The 21,992-nt window shown below is 43.8% G+C and overlaps 1 protein-coding gene and 1 non-coding gene across 2 annotated transcripts in view; both read right to left on the bottom strand.

Moving 5' to 3' along the window:
* The window catches only part of Maml2 (mastermind like transcriptional coactivator 2), a 355,382-nt gene that overhangs the window by 53,462 nt on the left and 279,928 nt on the right, over nucleotides 1–21,992 (bottom strand). The gene's annotated exons all lie outside the window — the stretch shown is intronic.
* Nucleotides 18,193–18,300, bottom strand: LOC115067313. Its single transcript, XR_003846742.1, has one exon. It is a non-coding gene; the product is annotated as a U6 spliceosomal RNA (small nuclear RNA).

The raw sequence follows: 21,992 nt of genomic DNA, 5'->3' as shown, positions 1-21,992 counted from the left end.
AGATAGAATAAAGATGTTAAAACAAAACAGACTTTAGAAAAAGAATAAGTTTTCAAAGCACTGTCCAGTTACCAGAGGAAGATATACCTGGGGGGGGTGCTGATTCTTTCTTTAAAATCTCTCTCTCTCCCTCCCTCCCTCCCTCCCCTCCCTCCCCTGTGTGTGTGTGTGTGTGTGTGTGTGTGTGTGTGTGTGTGTCTGTATGGTGTAACGAGATTTTGATTCCGTTTGGGATGTATCTATTGAACACATCTTGGGAAGTGATGATCTAAGGAAAATGTAAAACATTGTGAATATAATTCAGTCTTGAATACATTCAATTCTCCCTCTCCTTCTTCCTCTTTCTTCCCCTACCCCCTCTCTGTCTCTCTCTCTCTGTCTCCTTCTTTGGGGCAGGGCCTTACTCTGTAAGCTCTCTCTTGTTTCTTTTGAGACAGGGCCTCACTTTGTAGCTTAGACTGGCCAGGAAATTACTATGTATCCCATACTAACCTAGAAATCCCAACATTTCCCCTGTCTCAGTTGCTTAAATGCTGGGATTACAGACAGGAGTCATCATGTCTTGCTGAGTGTAAGGTTTTAAATCAGGTTAGGCAGGGAAGGGCTCATTAAGAAGGAGCCCATGCCAGGTGCGGTGACACACGCCTTTAATGTCCACACTTGGGAGGCAGAGGCAGGTGCTGTGAGATTTCGGCCAGCCTGGTCTCCATAGTGAGCTCCAGGCCAGCTGTGGCTATAAGGAGACCATGTCTCAAAACACCAAAAATAAATAAAATAGAATAAAATAATAACCTAATAAAATACCGTGAGAGCTGGATCTGAAGGGGTGAGCCATAGCAACCTTAGGAGAAAGTGTCTGGTGTGTGAGAACCAGCATGGAGGAGAAAGTGGCTGCCATTAGTCACCTCAGCATGGAGTTAGGGATCCAGAGTCCATGGAGGAGGCTAATGCATCAGTCCATGAGGACAGGGGCGGGGTGTCAGTTCAAGGCAGACAGCAGGTACTGGGGAATGAAGGATGCATTTCAGAGGAGAAATGTGACTGCAGCCTGAATCTAATTATGACATTTTCTTATTTAAAATCCCAATATGGGGGCTGGGGAGACGACTCTGTCAGCAAGCACTTTAGATCACTGTGCAGATTGGAGGACCTGAGTTTGATTCCCAGAATCCAGCCTGGGGCAGCAGTGTACACCTAGAATCCCAGAGCCGGGAGGCTGAGACAAAAGGACCCTGGGATTTGTTGGCCAGCCAGTCTAGCTGAGTCAGTTGAGTTCTGGTTCAGAGAAATCCTGCCTCAGAAAACAAGGTGCAGAGTGACTGAGCAAAACACCAGATGTTAACCTCCAGTTTCCACAGGTGCATGTACCCCCATATATGAACGTGCACACACATGTACACACACACATATACCCACAATCCAGATGTGGCTTCCCAGGGGTATAAAATCCCAAATGTTTAGCCTAAACCCAGTTTTTCACCATTGGTACCAATTCTACATTTTCATCTTTCAGTCAAACTTGCTTCTTTGTATGTCTGTGCATGTATACGATGTGTGGGTGTGCAGATGTGTGCATGTCACAGTGCCCGCAGGGAGGTCAGAGGACACCCTCAGGTGCTTGCAGGGCTTCTCCTGTCTTACCATGTCACTGTGGAAGCGACTGCTGAAATTGTCCTCTGACCTCCACTTGCTGCCATGGCACGTTGTGCCTGAGCGCAAACACACACACACACACACACACACACACAATATTCTTTAAAGGGAGTGAGATAAAGAGCCCTTATAAAAGTCCTCAAGTGGAAACAAGAAAAATAAACTCTGCCTCTTGGGATATGGAGGAAGAACCATGGGGATACCAAATGTGCTTTAATGACCGTTTGTGGGAAACCTGGTCTCTCCATATAAAGAAAAAAAACTGGAACCTATGCGGTATGAGAATGGTAAAATAATTTGTGTCCAGAAAGTTTTCCCATTAGAGGATGGACAGACAGAATTAGTGGGAAATCCTTGTTAATTTCTTTGAACACAACAGAAATTAAATAGACAACAGGATGCCTGATTGGATAATCAACTATGGAGAGATGTCCTGGGGCACATCTCTGTATGCAGTACACAGCACTGTCCTAACAATGCAGAGCCAGGAGCACAGTGAAGGCAGAGTGCTCTCTTTCTAGGAACTCCTGGTTCAGAGAGTAGAAAGTAAGAACTCTAACAGGACTGGAGAGGTAGCTGAGTGATCAGGAGTGTGTGCTGCTCTTGCAGAGGAGTTCAGTTCCCAGCACCCAAGTTGGGCAGTTTGCAACAGCTTTCATTAAAAAATATTTTTTTTAAAGGGGGAAAAAAAAAGAATCCTAAGAGGAAGGAAATGGAGGTATACAAGGTGTGGATCCTCTAAGCATATTTATAACTGTGTTAACCCACTAACACACTACATGTGTGTTATCCACTGACTGTGGACTCACAGTAAGCCAACAGAGGTGACCACCTATGTCTGTGAGGTGACTGAGAGTCAAGGGTGATGGGGGATAGAGGCAGGTGGGGTACCCAGAGGGGATTCTCTGAAGTCATGCTTTATGGCACCTGAAGTTTAAATTATGGTAGAAATCCAGAGCAGGGTTAGGTAAACAACAGAAATAAGTCATGGACCAGAATGGGATGCAAAGAATGTTCAGTCTCAGAACAACTGAGGTGTCTGTGTGGGCAGGAGGGAAGCCGTCTCCATGCCAAAGAACTTCAGGAACATACTAGAGGTGTCTGCAGAGGCCTTTTGTGGTGTTTCTTTGATGTCCTGTGTGTTTTAGGGAAGCTGGAAGCACACACATCTGCCCTGACATGGAGGCGGTATAACGTTTCTCACCGTCTCTTTCTCCTTCTATGGCTGCTCACTGAATCCCACCATCCTTGGGATCTCTAATGTCTCTCAGTCTCTCCTTTCTTCAGCTTTCCATATAGTTACTGAGTGTATACTATGTTCCAAGCACTGTGCTTGGCTTGGGAATTCCCATTAAATTACAAATGTTCCAGATGAAAGCCCTGCTTAACTTCAGTGCATAGGGAGTTTTCAACAAGTATTTTTCGAATGAATCTAACACCAAGGAAGGATTGTGACTGCCATCGAGGACAGAGCAACTTCATAGGTAACTGCTGAAAACAGGTAAATCGAGAGAAAAACTTTGGCAAGTTTATCTGAATGGCCATTTTGTTCAGGGCGGAGTTTGGCTCAGCTCTTTGGAAGTGACAGATGTTGAAAGGAAAGGAAAAAGCCATTGACATCTGCAAAGATGGATTTGTGTGTTTCCTTTCTGGTCCTCATCTGCTGTAAAAACATTCATTCTGGGAAACAACACCAGGATGGCTTTCTGTGATTGACAGGTACACCTGTACCATGACTCTCCTGATGCATGGACACTCTCAGATGTCCACACCTGAGCTTGTGGTTGAGGGAACAGGTGGGGGCCGAGACAGATCCAGCCTGCTATTTACCAAGCAATCTGCACAGCCAGGCTGGGTGGCGTAGGGAAAGGAGGGTAGGTCTGCCCTTTGGAAGAGGAACCTCTTTGGATTTGCTCAGAGAAACCTTTTGTGTGGTAATTTCCTAGGTTGTATGGTGTCACACACCAAGGACTGAGCAGCCCAATTGGCTTATCAGGTTCTTCAAAAGCCATTCAAGACCTGTAGGCTGTGGAGCTCTGTGTTGGCACAAAAGGAGGTATGCGTGCTCTGTGGAAAGAGAACAGAGCTAAGTGCCTCCTGGCCTGGCACTTCCTCCTGGTGTGACACTGGGGGTCATCACACAGCCTCTGCCTTTTCATCCAGGAGCTTCAAGGTGTGCATAAGGCATCTCTGAGGTTCTCCTTTCAGCCTCAAATTTCAAAGATTCTCCTCCCTTGCCATAAAGATTGAGGCCTTTTCCCTTCAAACATTACTTCTTTGCCATTGATAACCACCTTCAGAAAAATGACATCCACCAACTGACACCCTGCATTCCTGTGGGGGAATTCCTGGGGTTAGAGTTGTACAAACTGTATAGTGCAGATATATTGAGAGAAATTATTTTTCTGGTTATTTTGGAAAGGAATTCAAAGATTAAATTGCTAATCAAAAGCTCATACACAAAAGAGAAAAGGGGAAAGTATACTACACATGGAAAGTATCTTTGGGCTAAGTCAAAATCCAGTTCAGTCTAATTCTTTGGGCATGAGGACAGAGGAAACAGAATTCACCCAAAGGAAGGGTTTTTTTTCTGTCTCTCAGATAACAGAATTAAACAGAAAGTGCCCTCCAAATGGACAACACTTCCTGGTACTTTACAGAAACTGGTAATTCAGAAGCACCGGGCTGAGGAAGATGTGGGAGTTTTCCCCCAATTCAGCTTTTCTGTAGCTCCCTCTGTTTTCCTGCCTCTCCACAAACTTTCCTTTTCTCCATTTCTGTTGCTGGTTTTGGTTTTACCCTGGGCTTCCTCCTTCCCTGGCTCGTACTTCTGTATGAAGAGGCAGTTAGGCCACAGCAGCCGTGACTCTCAAAAGAACTGAGCTGCTTCGTTTTCTACTTTGTCTCCAGCCTGGCCAGTGCTGTGAGCTGCTGGGGCCCTGGCCCTGGAACTGGGAGGGGGGGAGGGGGCAGGTAGGGGCAGGACAGCCCAGCTGGAGCACTGTGGGTGAGCGGGAGGCAGCTGAGAGGCACAGATGCCCCCAGCCAGGCTGAAAGCTGCCTGAGCCTGGGGAAATGAGGACTTTTAAGAATGTGACGGGCTCAGGGCCCAGGAGCTGCAGAAATGGCCCCCTACTGGCGGGGGTGGGAGAACCTTATCATTTTATTTTAATTTTTAAGAATTCAGGCTTGGGGCTGGAGAGATGGCTCAGTAGTTGAGAGCACTGACTACTCTTGCAGAGGACCCAGTTTCGAGTCCCAGAACCTACATAGAGGCTATAAACCGTCCTTAACTCCAGTTCCAGGGGAATCCGAAGCCCTCTTCTGACCTCTGCGGCATTGCGTGACACGGGCGCACTCACATACATGCAGGCAATACACTCATATGCATAAAATAAAAATAATAAATAAAAATTTTAAAAAAGAATTCAGGCTTAAAAATAGTTTCCTTTGTCAGCAAAATATTCTAGTTTCAAAACTATGAATGGCAGCTGTCTTTGCCAGAGTAATTCGAAGAATGCTGTTCTTTTCACCTCAAATTCTTCTTCGAAACTTTTAAATTTTTTATTTTGTGTGTATGAGTGCATTGCCTGCATGTAGGTAAGTGCACCCATGTTGTGTAATGCCCCAGAGGTCAGAAGAAGGTGTCAGATCCCATGGAACTGGAGTTACGGATGGTTGTTAGTTGACGTGTCGTGCTGGGAATCAAACCCAGATCCTTTTCAAAAGCAGTCAGTGCTCTTAACCACTGAGCCATCTATTCAGCCTCATCACCTCAAATTCTTTAATACACAACTCATGTCTGAATTAAAAGACCAAAGCCTCCAAAATGGACCCACAGGACAGCAGTTCTCAGTGACTGGGGACATTTTTTAATAGGAAGGATGGTTTTGCCTCCAGATTTGCATATGAAATTACTATAACTTTTTTCACAGGGGTTCCTGGAGCAGACGGAAATCATTTGACACAGGTCTAGTGAGATCAGCACCACCTACCTCCTGCCCCTATACATTCTGTCTCTTCATATCTGTTGCAAGATCTCTTTTCAGTGAGATAATCTGTTTAGGAGAACATTTGATGTAAGATGGACCACAGATCACCTCCAATACCTGTGAACCCCAGGTAAGCCGGGAAGGTTAAAGGTCTGCTTTAAAGCCTATTCTGAGGTTCTCTCTAAATGTTTAGACCCACACATTCATCAATGAAAATGCTAGATTTTACTCTTGAGAAAGAGCATAAGCCGTGACCAGGTCAGGACCTTGCAATGTGGAAGACCCCAATGGATGGAACGCCAAGCTCCTGTGGGACCCCTCCTGCCCCTCCTCAGCTGCTGCTCCCCTGGATGCCTGGCACAGGGTGGCATTTTTAATAGCTTATCAAAAACTGTAACTGCTGAATGGAAAATGTTTTCTCCCAAGTGCCCCTGCTCTAAATGTCCTTTCATTCCTTCCAACTCTGCTCCCAACCCAACTCCAATCAGTTTCATCTCAAATCCTGTTTCTGCTCCTTTGATAGGAAACTGTCCACAACTCATCTCTTTCTCAGAGCCTCAGTCTCCTTCCGAATAGCATCAATTCACTTACTTTATAGGTGTGCTGTGAGAGCTCGCATACCTATCTCTGGGCATTTAATAAACATTCGACAGGTACAGCTTAGCTCTGTTTTCTTTACTCCTAAGGGGTCTCCCCTGAGTACCAGACAATGATTGGTTAAAGAATGCCAAAATGAGGTGTGAGAGAATGAGTTGAGTCCTTCTTGCCCATTATAGAAAATGTTGATTTGGTGGGTGGATGGTTTGAAAAGTCTGCGACCTCTCTGAGTTTTAGAGTTCCCCATTCTATGCCACCTCGAACTCCGTATGCTGTATGGACAGCTTACAGTCTCAGCACCCCAGAATTCCCAACTAAGAATCATCAGAAAAGGTGCCCAAGCTAAGAGTTTCTTTATTATTATTATATGCTTGCATGATGTGTGTGTGTGTATGTGTGCATGCACCTGTGCTGGTCTGTGCATGTGTGGAGGTCAGGAGTCAGCTCTCTCCTTCCACTGTGGATTCTGAGGGATGAAGTGGGTTATCAGGCTTGGCAGAAAGTCCTCTTACCCACTGAGCCATCTCAGAGACCTGGTGCTCACTTTTGTGAAAGGCTGCCAAGTCATATATACACTGCAGTTGATATCATTTTGCCTTCTTTAATGGGTGAGCCAGATTCACTTGTGTGAGTTAATAAAATAGAAGGAAATCTGGATTGTGAAATCAGAATGAACAAGAACCAAGATATAACATTGCATCATCAAAGAAAACAAATATGTAAATGTTTGCTTCTCTTCTTCGATGTTCCAAAACACAGAGTTTAGGAGGATGAAACCATTCTGATGAAATCGGTCTTGTATTCCCGAGAAAACCAATCTTTTGTACTTTTAATCTAATCATGTTTTAAATGATCTTAAATATATATATTATTTTTATTTTGTTTTCTGTGTATGAATGTATTGCTTGCATGTATGTGAGTGCACTCGTGTCATGCAATGTCACGGAGGTCAGAAGAAGGCTTCAGATTCCCCTGGAACTGGAGTTAAGGACAGTTTGTAGCCGCCATGTGGGTGCTGGGAATCAAGCCGGGGTCCTCTGCAAGAATTGTCAGTGCTCTCAACCGCTGAGCCATCCCTCCAGCCCCTTAAGTATATATTTTTTGCACATGTAGGTCATTTCTTTCATGGCTGTTTTCTAAGAGGATGTGGTGAGCTGAGGAAAATGAAGTCAATTCAAATTTTTATTACATTTATCTTCACAGAGTAATTATATAATTAAACGAATGCCTTCCAGTTTCCTAAAGAAATGGTTATTTTATCTGACAGAACCAATCTTTTTCCCCCCTTCTCTTAGATTGGTATGATCTACAAGAAAATACCCATTTATAGGTCCTGAATGTGACAGGTCTAAGAGGCTCTATACCCCTTGTGCAAGTTTTAACATTTACTTGACAAATAAACAGCCTAGCTTAGAATTTGGCTTGCCGGTTTCAAATGCTTTCATGGCACAGATCTATGAATTAATCAAAACGAAGGACTGTGCTAGCCACGGTAGGAGAATTTGGCTTGACTTTCCATCTCGGCAGGAATATGTGCTCAAGAACATTGTAAGCACACAAAACATGCAGCTACATTTTTTTTGGAAAAGCTATTAAACTTCCACTGTAATGAACCGGTGATGCACCTAACATTTCAAATGGGATTCTATCGATCTGGAACCCATTCGTATGCTATTTAGCGTGTCTTCAAGGTGGGTGATGAGTTGTAATTACTAGCTCCTTTAAAAGGGCTATGACAGGACAAGCCACAGAACCGGTGATTCAGAACCTGCCCGCTAAGCCCTCTTTTCTTTACTCTTCTTTGTGTTTTAGAGTTTTTGTTTTTGGGGGTGGGTGGAGGAGTCATTCATATAATAAACTCCATGTCAAAAAGGTAATAATATTGGAGAAAATTCAAATAAAATGAAAATTTCTCTGTCTCATATACATTTTTGTCTAAACTTAGCATCCCTGTTTCTATAAGGCTCCTTTCTCATTGACAAAAGGGAGTAACTTTTAAAGCTAATGGGAAATCTACTGTTCTTATGGCTGGGAACAAAATGCAGCTCACCAGCCAGCTCCGTGAAGGACCACAGAACAAAACCCCACGGCTTGGACGAACCTATGTTTGAACTGCTCTTGGCTCTGCTTTGCACAGGTAAGCTTCTGAGTGAAGCCGGGAAGGACTTGTAGCTTTGCTGAGCTCTACTGAGAAGCAGAGTTAATAATATTTGGTGGGCCAGGCTCGGGGGACCATGCCTGTAATCCAGCACTTGGGAAACTGAGGCAGGAGGATTGCTGTGAGGTTAAGGTCAGCCTGGGCTACAAGTGAAACACTATCTTAAAAGAAACAAAATAGAGGCTACAGAGATGCTCAGCAGTTAGGAGCACTGGTTACTCTTGCAGAGGACCTGGGTTCGATTCCCAGCACCCACATGGAGGCTAACAACCATCTGTAACTCCAGTTCCAGGGGAATCTGACACCCTCCTCTGACCTTTACAGGTATTGCATGACACAGGTGCACTTACATACAGGTAGGCAATACACTCATACACAAAAAATAATAAATAAAAATATTTAACAAACAAATAATGATAATTCTTGGTTAATTAAAAGGACCAAGTATAGCACTTTGCACAGTCCCCTGACCAGATGGTGTCACCACCATCATCTTGCATGCTGGGAAATAAATGGGGTACATAATCTTGCTAAGTCAATTTGCTACTATCACAGATCTCTACCGTCTCACAAGCAATTTAGAAGATCAGATGATTTGTGTTTCTCATTTTAGTGGTTCTTGCAAGAAACCTAAGCACTTAAAAAGATGCTCGTTAACTAATAATGTTCACCAAGAAAGTGATGACTTCTCTCAGGCTGGATCTCAGTCAACAGTGTTTGGAATTCACTCGCACTCTTAGATCGTTTACTAGGGTCCTTTCCATTTTTACCTCTTTGATCTCATTCTATCCTTCCAACAGCCAGTAGGAAAGGGCAGAACTGAAAAAGATCTCCATAGCAATGTCAGGGGCTCAGCTCGTCTGCTACCATCATACAGAACCACTGAAACTGAACTCCGCCGCTTTCACGTGTGGATACGTGCTACAGAGCTGCCTACTTCAGTTTTAAGGATGGAACTGCTGGTGGGCGGTTGAGGTAAATGGTGGGCATTGTGCCAAGGATCACTGAGCTTGACTCTGGGTTGATAGGGCGAGGGTTACAGAAAGCCAGTTGTGCTGATCCCTGTATCATTGTACTTGTGGACAGATTTGTGTAGGTAAGAGATGAATAATGACTTCTTCACAGGGACATTTGATGCATTTCTCAGGGTGTTACAAGAAATGGTTTAGAATAATTCTAAACACTGTGGGCAAAGAGTTAACAAAACTCTTTCCTTTTCCATGAGAATTTGACCTTTGGTTAACTTCTTAGTTTGGTTGCCCTGGAAACAGATAAAGACGGTATGTGTCAACTATGTTACTAGGCAACATTACAGATGGTACAAATGACCCCTCGTTGGTGGAGTGCATCTGGACTTGGGGGACTACAGATGAACTGTAAGTCCCTGGTGGGAGTACTGTGCCCTGGATTCCCTGAGTGCCGCAGCTCTTAGAAGTGGCATTTCCTTGGCAGAGGAGTCTACAAGGTGTGTATTTGGGGTCTTACAACAGGTTCTTCTCTCCTGAGATGTAGCTCTCCTCAGCAAAGGCAGCTCCTTCACCCTCCCAACATGGATCTCGTCTTCTGTCCCTGGCACTGGAGTGTCCAGGCTCTAATCTTAGATGGCTGTCTGATACTTCTGTTCTGATACTTCTACACTACTTCTGAGAAGGCTCATGCCCATGGTAGGTTGTGAGTCTTGTTCATCTAAAAACCTACTTGAGCTCCCTTGCTGGATGTTGCAGATGGGTGAAGTGTCATGGTGATTTCCGTCGGGTAACGTGAGACATGACTGTTTGGGAAAGTACCTGAAATTACTGAGGTCTTTTTTTAAGTGTGTTGACTTACATAAATTAAAATTCATCCATCCATCCATCTGTTCAATACTTATTTAGAACCTACAATATGCTAAGAATCATGCTAGATAAAAAACAAAACAAAGCAAAACAAAACCGTAAAAAAACAAGGGCTTTTCTTTCAACTAGTCCTTGGAAAGGAGGGAGATATTACATTGACTGTTGCTGCTAATAATATTAGTGGACAATATTTATTAATTACCAGATACTGTGTTAAGAAGCTTATATGCACCCTTAACAAGAATTCTATGAAGTAGATCTTATTGTCTGTTTCATTTCTGTTGCTGAGATAAAATATCCCGACCAAAGAAACTTAAGGGAGAAAGGACTTATTTGCCTCACAATTCTAGGTTATAGACCGTTATTGTGGAAGAAGTTGAGGAACAGGAGCTTGAAACAACTAGTCACAACACACCCACAGTCAAGATCATAGAGCAGCGTATTAATGTGAGCTCAGCTCGCTTTCTTTGCTCTTCCAACATCCAGAATCCCCTGCCCAGAGAGCAGTTCCACCCACAATGAAGACAGGTCTTCTTGGGCTGGAGGGATGGCTCAGCTGTTAAGAGCTGGCCGCTCTTGCAGAGAGCGCAGGTTCAGTTTCCAGCATTCACATGGCAGCTAGCAACCATCCTTAACTCCAGTTCCAGGATATCTGACATACTCTTCTGGCCTCCACAGGCATTGTACATATGGAAGCACTTACGTATACGCAGGCAAAACACTCATACACATACAATAAAAAAAATAATTAAGATGAGTCCTCCCACATCAATTAATGCAATCAAGACAATCCTTCAGGGACATTCTGAGAGGCTAGCCTTACTGAAGACAGTCTCTCACAGGTGTGCCCAGAGGCCTGCCTATCAGGTGTCCGGTTGATAATAATATTAACACTGACCATCACATCCAGTATCTCCCCACCTCAAGAGGAACAACAAAAACCTCTGAAAAGAATAGAAAGGCTTCTCAGTGCCTTTAGCACTCAGGTTTCTTTAAATCTTTCCTCGCGTGAAGTTTTCATGTACCTGTCAGGAATATCTGTTAGGCAACTGTTGGGAAGGCCATAGAGGCGTCCTGGAGGATACCAGGATCTGGTTCATCGGGATACAGAAGACATACTTAGCAGCACATGCAGAGAACTTTCTGTGCCTCAAAATCCCCAACAAGGGGCTCATATCACATGGAAGTTACCAGTTGTTCAGTTCTCCATAAAGGAACTTGTCACTATGACAGAAGAATTTCCCGTTTTTCATACTAATGACTTATAGTCATAAAGAAGTTAAGTGAGAAGGCCAGAGGTTGACCCTTTGCTGACTTCCAGACCCCCTCTGCCCTGCCCCAGTCTTTCCTAAACAGGACTTTGACCTGTGGCCTGCTTAGTTCCTATCAGGTGATAGAAGAAGAACCCTCCGTCCCCCCATCAGAAACTACTTTGTACAATGTCACATTGACAGGTAGAGTCGTTTGGCTCTTCTCTGGGCCTGTGGTCTTAGATCCAGTTCCCAGGTTCTGTTTCCTTCACCCCTTAAAAGAAAAGAGAAATGCTTCCCACATAGGCTTCCAGCTGCTCAGGGCTCTGCCATCTCGCCTCTCTCTTGTCAGCTCAGATGAGACAGTAAAGCAGTAGCTTTCCACACTTCATTATCTGATGTGAGGCCTGAAGTCCAAAGTAAAGGCTCAGCAGAAGATCCCACCTCGAGTGGCTCTCCTGGCTCACAAGTCTTAGGAGAAACATCACTTGGCATAGTTGACGCCTCATAAAGCCAGAACCCCACACAGCTCTCTGTTCGAACCACTTACCAAACCCTTCCTGATCAGGGCCTGCACCATGTTGTGTGAACAGGAAGCTGGTGAAGACAAGTTCTCTCCCCTTAAGAAATTCAGAGTCATTTATTGTTAACGTGTCACAGAACACATTCACCAGTTCAACAAAACAAAGCAAAAACCTGAACTTTGGTTCTCAAACTCTCATGGAAGAATCGCTCTACTTCTTCCTCTAGCCCAGAGTCCCAAGACGTCTAACTCAATGAAGCAAAACAGCATGGACTGTCGTCAGAGCCTCGTGCAATGAGAATTCTCTAGCAGCATGATCTTGATCATCTCAGAAATCCCAACAGAAATGGAAGCAATATAAATAAACATCAAAGAAAATAGAGGGCTGTAACACTACTATAAATTGCTCCTCCCCAACTGACTTTCTTCCAACCATCCAGGGCAGAAGGAAGTTGGTCTTTGTGGCAAAGAATAGACCAGCAGCTGTTCAATATACAGCCAAGATGAGAAGACTTATTATAAATAATAGCCAACAATTTTTATGCCCTTTGGGATTGGGCTGTCAGATGCTGATTATGGTTCAGAATCAAACTCGTAGGTAAAATGACCATGCTCCATAGTGGCTACAGTGTGCCACACTTGCTGCCTTTGTATTTGTATTGTGTGTGTGTGTGTGTGTGTGTGTGTGTGTGTGTGTAACAGGGGGTGTCAGTGCGATGAGGGAGTGACCAGTGTAGCAGAGGATGAATTAAGAGAAAACCCTATCAGAATTTCTGTTACCTCATTAGGGAGATTACATAATGTTACTCCATTTATAAGCTAAAAGGGAACAACTGCTAACAGTGGCTGATATGAGACACTGCCACACGCGTAAGCCACGTGGATGCAGTCAGCATGTTTGAAGAGTCTTCCTTGCTTCATTTCTTTGGTGTTCTGTCTACTCCCTGCCTTCTTTTAGCCATGTGTGTGTATTTTAAATTTGGAAATGGAGACGGAGCGATCACTTGGTGGCCCCCTTTTAAGAGTACTTCATGTAGCAAATGCATGGTGTTTATTTTACAATTTCATATTCGATTATGAATCTTTTTAAAAAAGGAGCTGTCATTTAATTTTATGTCTTGTAGGGTTTATACTGAGTACACTATTGTGGAACTGTAATAATTCAACTGTAAACCTAAAAACTTAGGCCAATTTTGAAAAGATGTATCTTTGCTCAGAAAATCGTTATTGAATATGTCAGTGCTGTTGTAATGAAACGCTTCTTCTAAGCATTAAATAAATGATTAACTGGGAAAAATAAATAAACAAAAACAAAACAAAACAAAAAGGAGCTGTCTTATGGTAGCAACGTGTCTCTCATCACTTCTTCTTTGTCAAGTCCCCAACAGGACTCCACAGCAAGGTACAGCCTGCAGTTCTGATGCTTTTCCTGTTTTTTCTACACTTGGAGAAACCAGTCTGCTCAAATTCTTGTGTCCTAGTTCTAAGGTGTAACTCCACATGGGTATTTTCTAGAGGGATGCTACCTATGGGTATACTATTAATGTCTTATATTTAAAATTATTTATATCTTTGTGAGTGTGTGTGTACGTGTGTGTGTGTCTTTGTGCACACGTGGGGGACAGAGGTCAACATCAGATGTCTTTCTCAGTTACGATCTACCTTGGTTTGTTGCTGTTTTGTTTTTTTCTTTTTTGAGACAGGGTCTCTCCCTAAACCTAAAACTTTCTGGCTGGCCGAACAAGCTCCAGAGATCCCATTTCTGCCTTCCTAGTTCTGGGACTATTAGAGCGCCATGCCTGGACCTTTTCCATGGGTTCTGGGCTTGAACTTGGGTCCTCAAGCTTGTACTGTAGGCACTTAACTGACTGAGCCATCTCCCAGCTTGGTGTCTTACCTTTCTTTCTGAAATTATTTTTTGATTTCTTTATTTTAGTGTATGAATGTTTTGCTTGCATGTATATTAGTGCACCACATGCGTGCAATGCCTGTAGAAGTCAGAAGAGGGCGTTGGATCCTGTGGAACTGGAGTTAAGGATATTTGTTAGCTACCACATGGATCCTGGGAACTGGGCCTGGGTCTTCTGCAAGAGCATCCAGTGCTCTTGACTGCCAAGCCAGCTCTGCATTTCAGGTGCCTTACATTTTTAATAGCATACCAGGACTGTAAAATTCATCCTCATGTCTAACAAAGGAAGAAGGGGTCTCTAAAATATGATCTGGCTTGTTCAGCTAGCTATGGAAAACCCAAGACTGGGGTCCAGCATCTAGCTAAGGAGAACTTAAGGCTGGGGTCCAGTCTCAATAGGAGTTCCAACGACTATAATACAACATTCTGAGAGGCCTTAGGAGGGTATTCTTTATCATGGTTCTCTAATGAGGGAGCAGTATGGAGAGTGTGGGGTGTTAAGCAGAGATCAAGTCCCATAAAAGGGTCCCTCAGAGAAAGAATTGGCTGCTTATCCTGTACTTATGCCTTCCATACGGCTTCAGTTTTATACACTTACCTTCGCTCCCACATGACCCTATTCTCTCACGCCTTCATTTTCTCATATATTACCTTCGGCTTTAATTCTGGAGACCCCTAAGTGCAGCCTCACAAACCTATTCTTTCTCAGAAGATGAACATTAATTTTACATTTATTCTTGTGATTACAAACTAGGTGAGTTTAGGGCTCTAACATGGACCATAAACAGAAAAGGATAGATTTGTTCTAATTAGAAAATAAACCTTAAATATCAGCACAGTAGACAGTAAGTCAGGGAGCTTGTGCTCCACCTGGGGCTGTGGATGTAGAATTTACTGAAATTAGCAATCAGATCATTCATTAAGTTATGCTGTTTTCTGTTCCTCTTCATTCTAGTTGCACTATCTCAACTTTCCAGCAGATGGCGTCTGCTTCAAAACTCAAAGATCAGTTTGCATTTCAGGAGGAGCAGGACAGGATGCACATTTCCTCTCTTCATAGACTTCTGCACTCAGTCCTTAGAAAGGGCTTCTGGAAACATTAAGGGTAGACAATCCAGTTCCTGTCTGCTAAGAGGGCACTCACTGGTCTGGCCATGCCTGTGGTAGCATTCTGGGCCTCAGTGATCTGAACAGAAAGCAAACCCAGAATGAATCCTGCAGCTTTCTCCAGGAAAACACCCTATTATGTAGCTACTTTGAGTAAGAAATGAGAGCTGAGGATGAGTGGCAGATTCGGGGCGGGAGGTGGGGAGAGGAGGGACGTGGCTAATCCCACATCTTCTCTCCTTTAGGAAAGACAGGCAAAGAAGAAATAACACTTTTTTTTTTTTTTTTTTTTTTTAAGGGAGCCAGCTCCCAGCTCCCTCAAGAAGTAAGGGACACAGGAATACAGGAGCTCTGTGGAGAGATGCCTCCCACAGCCTTTTCCCTCCCCACTTTGTGTAAAGAGACGGATGTGATTGAATGACTTCTAACGTTTAATGACGCCTCTGCTCCACTGCTTTGTAAAGCTCACACATGAACACACTGATCCATTTCCAGATGAGCCAGGGGCCATCCTTTTGTGTCAAGCACAAAGAAAAGGAGAGAGAGGGAGAGACAGAGACAAAGGAACAGCCCATGTAACCAAGCGCGGAACATGATTTAAACAGCCAACTTAGTAAACATCAATCTTAGGATGTGTTGTGTGAAGTGGAATCAACCTCCAAAAGAGAAGCTGGCTACGTTGAAAAGAGCTCCCTCTAAAGAAAACGCCAAGTCGGATTTCCATGCAGTAAGTCATCTTCCTGCAAAAGGTTGACAAGACAAAAGCCACAAAGTGAAAAGGTAAAAATGGCTTATCTGGAAAAAAAAAAGAGCAGCATTATAACCTTTTCGTTTAAGGGTCTGGTGCTGTGTATTATGTCAGGGATCAATGTGGTTTTGAGAAGATGCAGAGCGGCTGTGTGACTTGCTGTGTGACTTCCATGAATCACTTTACTTTTTAAAAAACTCTTTTCTTATTTTTATTTTATGTGTATGAGTGTATTGCCTGCAGGTGTGTAAGTGCACCTGTGTCATGTGCCATGGCTGCAGAAGTCAGAAGAGGGCATTGGACCTCCTGGAACTGGAGTAATAAACGGTTGTCAGCTGCCATGTGGGTGCTGGGAATTGAGCCCAGGTCCTCTGCAAAAGCAGCCAGTGCTCTTAATCATGGAGCCACCTGTCCAGCCTTATCTATAAATCACTTTACATCTCTGGACCTCAGTTTCCATCCTGGTCACCTAGGGGATATGAGCAAGGGGTTTCTGGTTTGTTTCTACATATATTCCTTGGGACAGGGCATCTCTGTAAACCTCTTCACACTCACTTATGAGTGTGAGTTGTGGGGGAAGAGGGCAGTGGGAGTTTGGAGAAGTGAGGTCTTCCGCTAGTTTGCCAAAATGTAACTGTTAGGAAGGTATTCAACATAAAAGCATCTTTGGTTCATTTGAGCTGTATTTCCTCTCTCAGCTTTACAGCTGTCTTCTGGGAATGAAACAGAAGCTTTGGTGTGGAAGCCAAAGTCTTAGGAATGAGTCTGTTTTGTCCTAGATTTCTGCGTGGAAATGAGTTGCATTTTGACCATTTCCTTTTGCACGTGCAGCGTTACTGGTGCCCACGGATCTTTTTAAGATTGGGATTTTGAACTGCCTGATGTCTTCTACCTCAGTTTCAGTTAATACTCACAATGGATTCTTCAGAAATGCAGAGCTAGAATATTTGAAGCAGCTGAATGCTGATTCCCGTGAACACTGAGTGTGTACAGTACCCACAGAATGCATCTTTGACATCTTGGCTTCTAGAAAAGCACGGTTCCTTTGTTCATTCACAAGTCTACTCCATTTCCACCTCAGATTTAATTATCCTCCCAGCTCTCATTTGCCTATGTGTGGGATACCATTCACAACACGCCAAGTCCTACATGTGGGAGGCACAAATATTTCCATTCCAAAAAAAAAAGAGAAGATTGTGGACAAGCCATTTTGACTGCTGGATATGCTTTTAGACAAAACCAGTGGCTGTTATGTCCCCCAAATACCAGTGCTCTTGAAATGAAATATTCTGTTTGGTGTATTGATCTACGTCCTAAAAATTTCATTATGCACTACATAGAGATGCTGACTTACTTTCTTATAGAACTGTCGTCTGTTGGAATCGGGAAGGACACAAAAGCACATAGATTCACATCTTCAGCTTATGCATGAGAAGAACCAGCCTAGAGATGCGGGGCCGGCAGAAGTCACCCATGTGGCAGCACAATAGTCAAACTAGAACTGCTTTTTCTTTACTTTTATAGTTTGCCCACCTGAGTCAGGTACATGTCATGACCAACCTGGCCCGCAGTCTCTCTCTACTGCTCTTAATTCTTTCTGTTTCTCCATCTCTCAATTTGTAAAATATATATTTTTGAGACAGGGTCTAATGTAGCCCAGGCTACCTTCAAATTCCCTATGTAGCTGCAGATGACCTTGAACTTTGGATCCTCCTGCCTCTACTTCCCAAGTGCTAGGATTACAGGTATGAGCTATGTATGTAGTGCTGGACTTTGTTCATGCTAGGCAAGCACTCTTCCAACTGACATATAAGCCTCACATTTATGAATTCATTTTCCCCTTTGAAGCAAACTCCTGGAGTGACTTCCTGCCCAAGTCAGGCCTGCAACCTCTTGCATGTCTCTCCCATGTCCTGCAGATTCCTCCTGAATGCAACTTAAGTCCAAATGACCTTGTTATCCATGCATCTGTCTGTGTATGCATTTTTCTGTCCCCTCGCTCATCCACCCAAATATCTATCCCGGTCTCCACCTAAAGCCAATGACCTCAGAGTCCTAAGCCCTCATCTCAATGTGGGAAATGAAACTAAATACCCTTATTATAGACATTGCTCCTGACTAATCTTTTTTTGAATGCTGTTTCATTGTGTATTTTTTAACCATTGAGCCATCTCCCCTCCCTGTATGTGTGTTTTTAAATTTTATGTTTATGAGTGTTTTGCATGCATGTAAATGCACTATGTGCATGTAATACCCACAGAGGCCAGAAAAGGGTGTTGCATCCCCTGGAACAGAAGTTATAGGCAACTGTTAGTCACCATGTGGGTACTGGGAACCAACCCCAGGGCCTCCGCAAGGGCAGCCAGTTCTCTTAACTGCTGAGCCATCTCTCAGCCCCTGAATAATCTTTTTTTTTTTATTGAAATATGGAAAGCTTTATGAATTTGCATGTCATGCTTACACAGGGGCCATGCTAATCCTCTCTGTGTTGTTCCAATTTTTAGGGAATGTGCTGCTGGTGGGAGCCCCATATCGTCTTTTACAATGTGCTTTTGAAGGGTTTCCCATGGTTAATGAATGCACCACTTTCTTTGTCCTCTGCATGCAGCGACACTGACATTTCACAGCTTTAACATTGGCAGGTGCTGGTCCCCTGCAAGTAAACCACAGACCACAGAGACCAAAACCTTTGAGCCAAAGTCTCCTTAAAGTGTGTTTTACACTGAATACATCAAACGTAAGTTTATCACTGTTTTACTTTTAATATGTCCCAGAGTGATCCTTTAAGAACCACTGTTACCACACTGGACAGTTCTTCATCTGGCTGGGCAGCTAAATCTTCCTCTATAAGTTTTCCTTCCTTCCCGCAACCTTTCCTAGCCTCTTTTCTCATTTTGCAGGCTGAGAAATCATATCAGGAAATTAATTAAAAAGTATCTTCAATGTGTGTGTCGGAGTAAGTATATTTTCATAGAAGATTCTATGTACAGTTTCCAGGGTTTTAGTGGGTAGATCTGGGCACCAAAATTCCAGACTATTTTCTTCTCGTTACTTCCAAACTTAGAGGATACACAATTAAGGATGTGATGCCTCTGAGCAAGCTGGCCTGGGTGGCTGCCAGCTTCACATAAGAGCCTTCTACCCTAACCCCACAGCAGACAGCAAGGACAAGAACAGTGGTGTTGAAGCAACTTTCACCAAGAGCTATAGCCTCTGGGAAGTCTCTCATTTAAGGGGAACCCAGTTCTGTCCATGACTGTTGGTCAGAATTTGTCCACTGGTCTGTGGAGTTACAGTCCGGTTATCCTGGTACCACCCACTGACAATGCCTTGATACCCTGCACAGAACAGCATTCCACACATTCTTCACAACAACTCTGAGAACCAGATATAGGAGCTCATGTAAGAGAGGACCCGAGGCACAGCAAGTTTATGTTGGTAAATAGAGAACCAGGACTTTCAGTTTGACTTTGTCCATACTTCACAAGCTTATTATTTCCTCTAAATGGACATTCTCTCTTAGAGTGAAGAGAGACTCTTAAGTCTCAGGAAGCTAACCAGAAACTTCTAAGGCTCAGGAAGACCAAGAAACATCTATTCAGGATGCTTGGAAAGTCACAAGATTCACAAGTCCCTTCCTTCCCCAAGGCTATAGCCAACAGTTACTGAGATGTCTCAGTGGAGCTGCCTGCAAGCTGAGCAGGAAGGGATGCAGGTTTTGTGTGCTGACACCCACGCTGGGGTGGGCTCACAGGTGCCTGAGTCATCTACATTTCTGTAAGTTACACTAGTAGAAGGGAGCTCTATCTGAAGAGATGTTTGTTCTTGTCCCTCCCGCCCCCAGAAGTCATGCAGCATGTCAAAGATGCTAACTTCGCAAAAGCAGAAGTAAAATGGATGGTTGGTGTATCTTACTCACCCTAACCCGACCATTGTCCTAGGTTTATAGATGGATGGTTGATGTATCTTACTCACCCTAAACCTGATCCTTGTCCTAGGTTTATAGATGGATGGTTGGTGTATCTTACTCACCCTAAACCTGATCATTGTCCTAGGTTTATAAATGGATGGTTGATGTATCTTACTCACCCTAAACATGATCCTTGTCCTAGGTTTATAGAGCCAACATGGCATTTTCAGAGGTGAGTAGAGAAAAAACAAGGCTAAGAAAAAGATCTGGACTTCAGCTCATTCTCTGCCCATCTGCAGACGTGGTTCAGATTTTTCTAAAGCTCTTTTTCCATATTTGCTGTGTAGTTTACGACGGATGGTAATGCCAGAGAAAGGAAGAGGGGCCTGTGCTATGAACGAAGCATAGAATAAGGAAGGCTTCCCTGTTTCACGTATTTTAAAAATGTTTATCAGGAGATGGTAGAGAGATAGACATATCTCTGGACACCGAGGTTTAAAGGTGAGCCAGGATCTGGCTCTCAGTTGGCAGGAGCTAGCTCTCAGTAGGATTAGTAGAAACTGCAAATTGTTCGCATATGCTATAGTAGGAATGGATGTTAGGGCAGAAAGGGAATGTAAGGGTTAAAACAGTAAAGTCAGGGGCACCGAGGATGAGGGATGCAGACACCTGAGCTGGGTTGAGGACCTGAGGAGAGACACACAGGTCAGTAACAGCTGTCAGGCATGCTTCCTTGAGAAGCTCCTTCTGGGAAACATGCTGGGCACCATGGCTGGCTCCATCTTCTTGTCTTTAATTCATTGCTTCCAACACAGCTAATTATACTAGATGAAGTTGCAAGTAAAGGTGACTCTTATGGAGCTTGCCCCTTTTCAAGGAAGAACCCAAGACCAGCTATAGACTAAGAACTAATCAAGAATACAACTACTTCTTGGGAATTGTGAGAGTTCAGAGAGTTTAATACAATTAACAGCACTTGGGACACATGCGAGGCCAGAGGTAGCAACACCAGACAGTAACTAAGAGCTAGCAGACAGGGTCAACAGCTAACAAAGACAGACAAAGGGGGCTTCAACTACCCCTAACCGAGCGAGTGGCACATGAAAGAGCTACCTGGTTGGGCCAGAGGGACATGTGTAGAGCATGTGGGCTCCCTATTGGCTTAGCCCATGATAGTCCAGAGAAATACCCAGTCTCAATGGAGATAGCGTCAGCCTTTGTCGTGTTTCCTCCACTTCCTTATAAAACCCCTAAACAAAGGAAGTTTGAAGGCTTTTTCTTCTCTTGGAAATCTCTCCCATTCACAGTCTCTCTCACTTTTCCACAGTTCCACACTTTCTTCAGACTCTCACTTTTCCATAATCTTATAAAGTCTGCTTTCACTGCTTACTCTCACGAGGGTCCCTGTTTTTAATTTTCACTGATGTGAAACGACAAACTTGGAGCCGTTGTCCAAGATTTATCTTCAGTGACCACAGGTGTCCAACACTGTGGGTCCTTGAGTCACGCACCACTGGGCTGTGAAATGTCCCTTGTTCTCAAAAACACAGTGTTAATAGAAAGAAGCTCTTTGACTTGGGCATCAGAGGGATAGGCCTATGGGAAAGACAGGACTGTCAAGAAGCAACCAGACCAGTGTATCAAGTACTAAAACAGAAATGTGCTCAAGGGTGCAAGAGAAGCCTGATGTTCAACTCTGCTGAGGGAGAGGGTGATGAATGACCTTGAGTCAAGCCAGGAGGGTAGGGAACGTACTTCTCACACACGACATTCAGAGGCATGAAGGAATGAAGCTTCCTGCGGCATTCGGCAGGCTGATGAGATGACGGCCAGGCAAGAACGCTCTGTGCTGAAGTCTAAAATAGCTTTATAAATGATTCCATCACAATGACACTTTTATATACTCAATAGCCAAGTAAAGGTATGACTAATTTCCTGGCATGGTTCTAACTAGAAAAAACACACAGTTAAAAATTTTGGGAAACTTAATAAACCTTACAGGACAATGAACCAGTGATGCTTCTTTAGTTTTTCTTTTCTGTGTGTGTGTGTGTGTGTGTGTGTGTGTGTATCTGTGTGTGTGTCTCTTCTGTGTGAGTGAAATGTCCACAGAGGCCAGCAGAGGGAGCTGCAGTTACAGGTGGTTGTGAGCTACCTGAGGAGTGCTAGGAATTGAACTCGGGTCCTCTGGTGGAGCAGGAAGCACTCTTAACCACGGAGCCAGCTTTCCAGGCTCCAGTGCTGCTTCTTACGTACTAGCTAGGGTTCAAAAGACTTGAACCCTCCCTCATGTTCTTTAACATGGCTGCC

The sequence above is a fragment of the Nannospalax galili genome, unplaced genomic scaffold (assembly GCF_000622305.1).
Source record: "Nannospalax galili isolate Female #2095 unplaced genomic scaffold, S.galili_v1.0 scaffold1185, whole genome shotgun sequence".
NCBI lineage: Eukaryota > Metazoa > Chordata > Mammalia > Rodentia > Spalacidae > Nannospalax > Nannospalax galili.
Note: the sequence above shows the minus strand (reverse complement) of the source record. Positions and strands in the feature narration are given on the sequence as shown.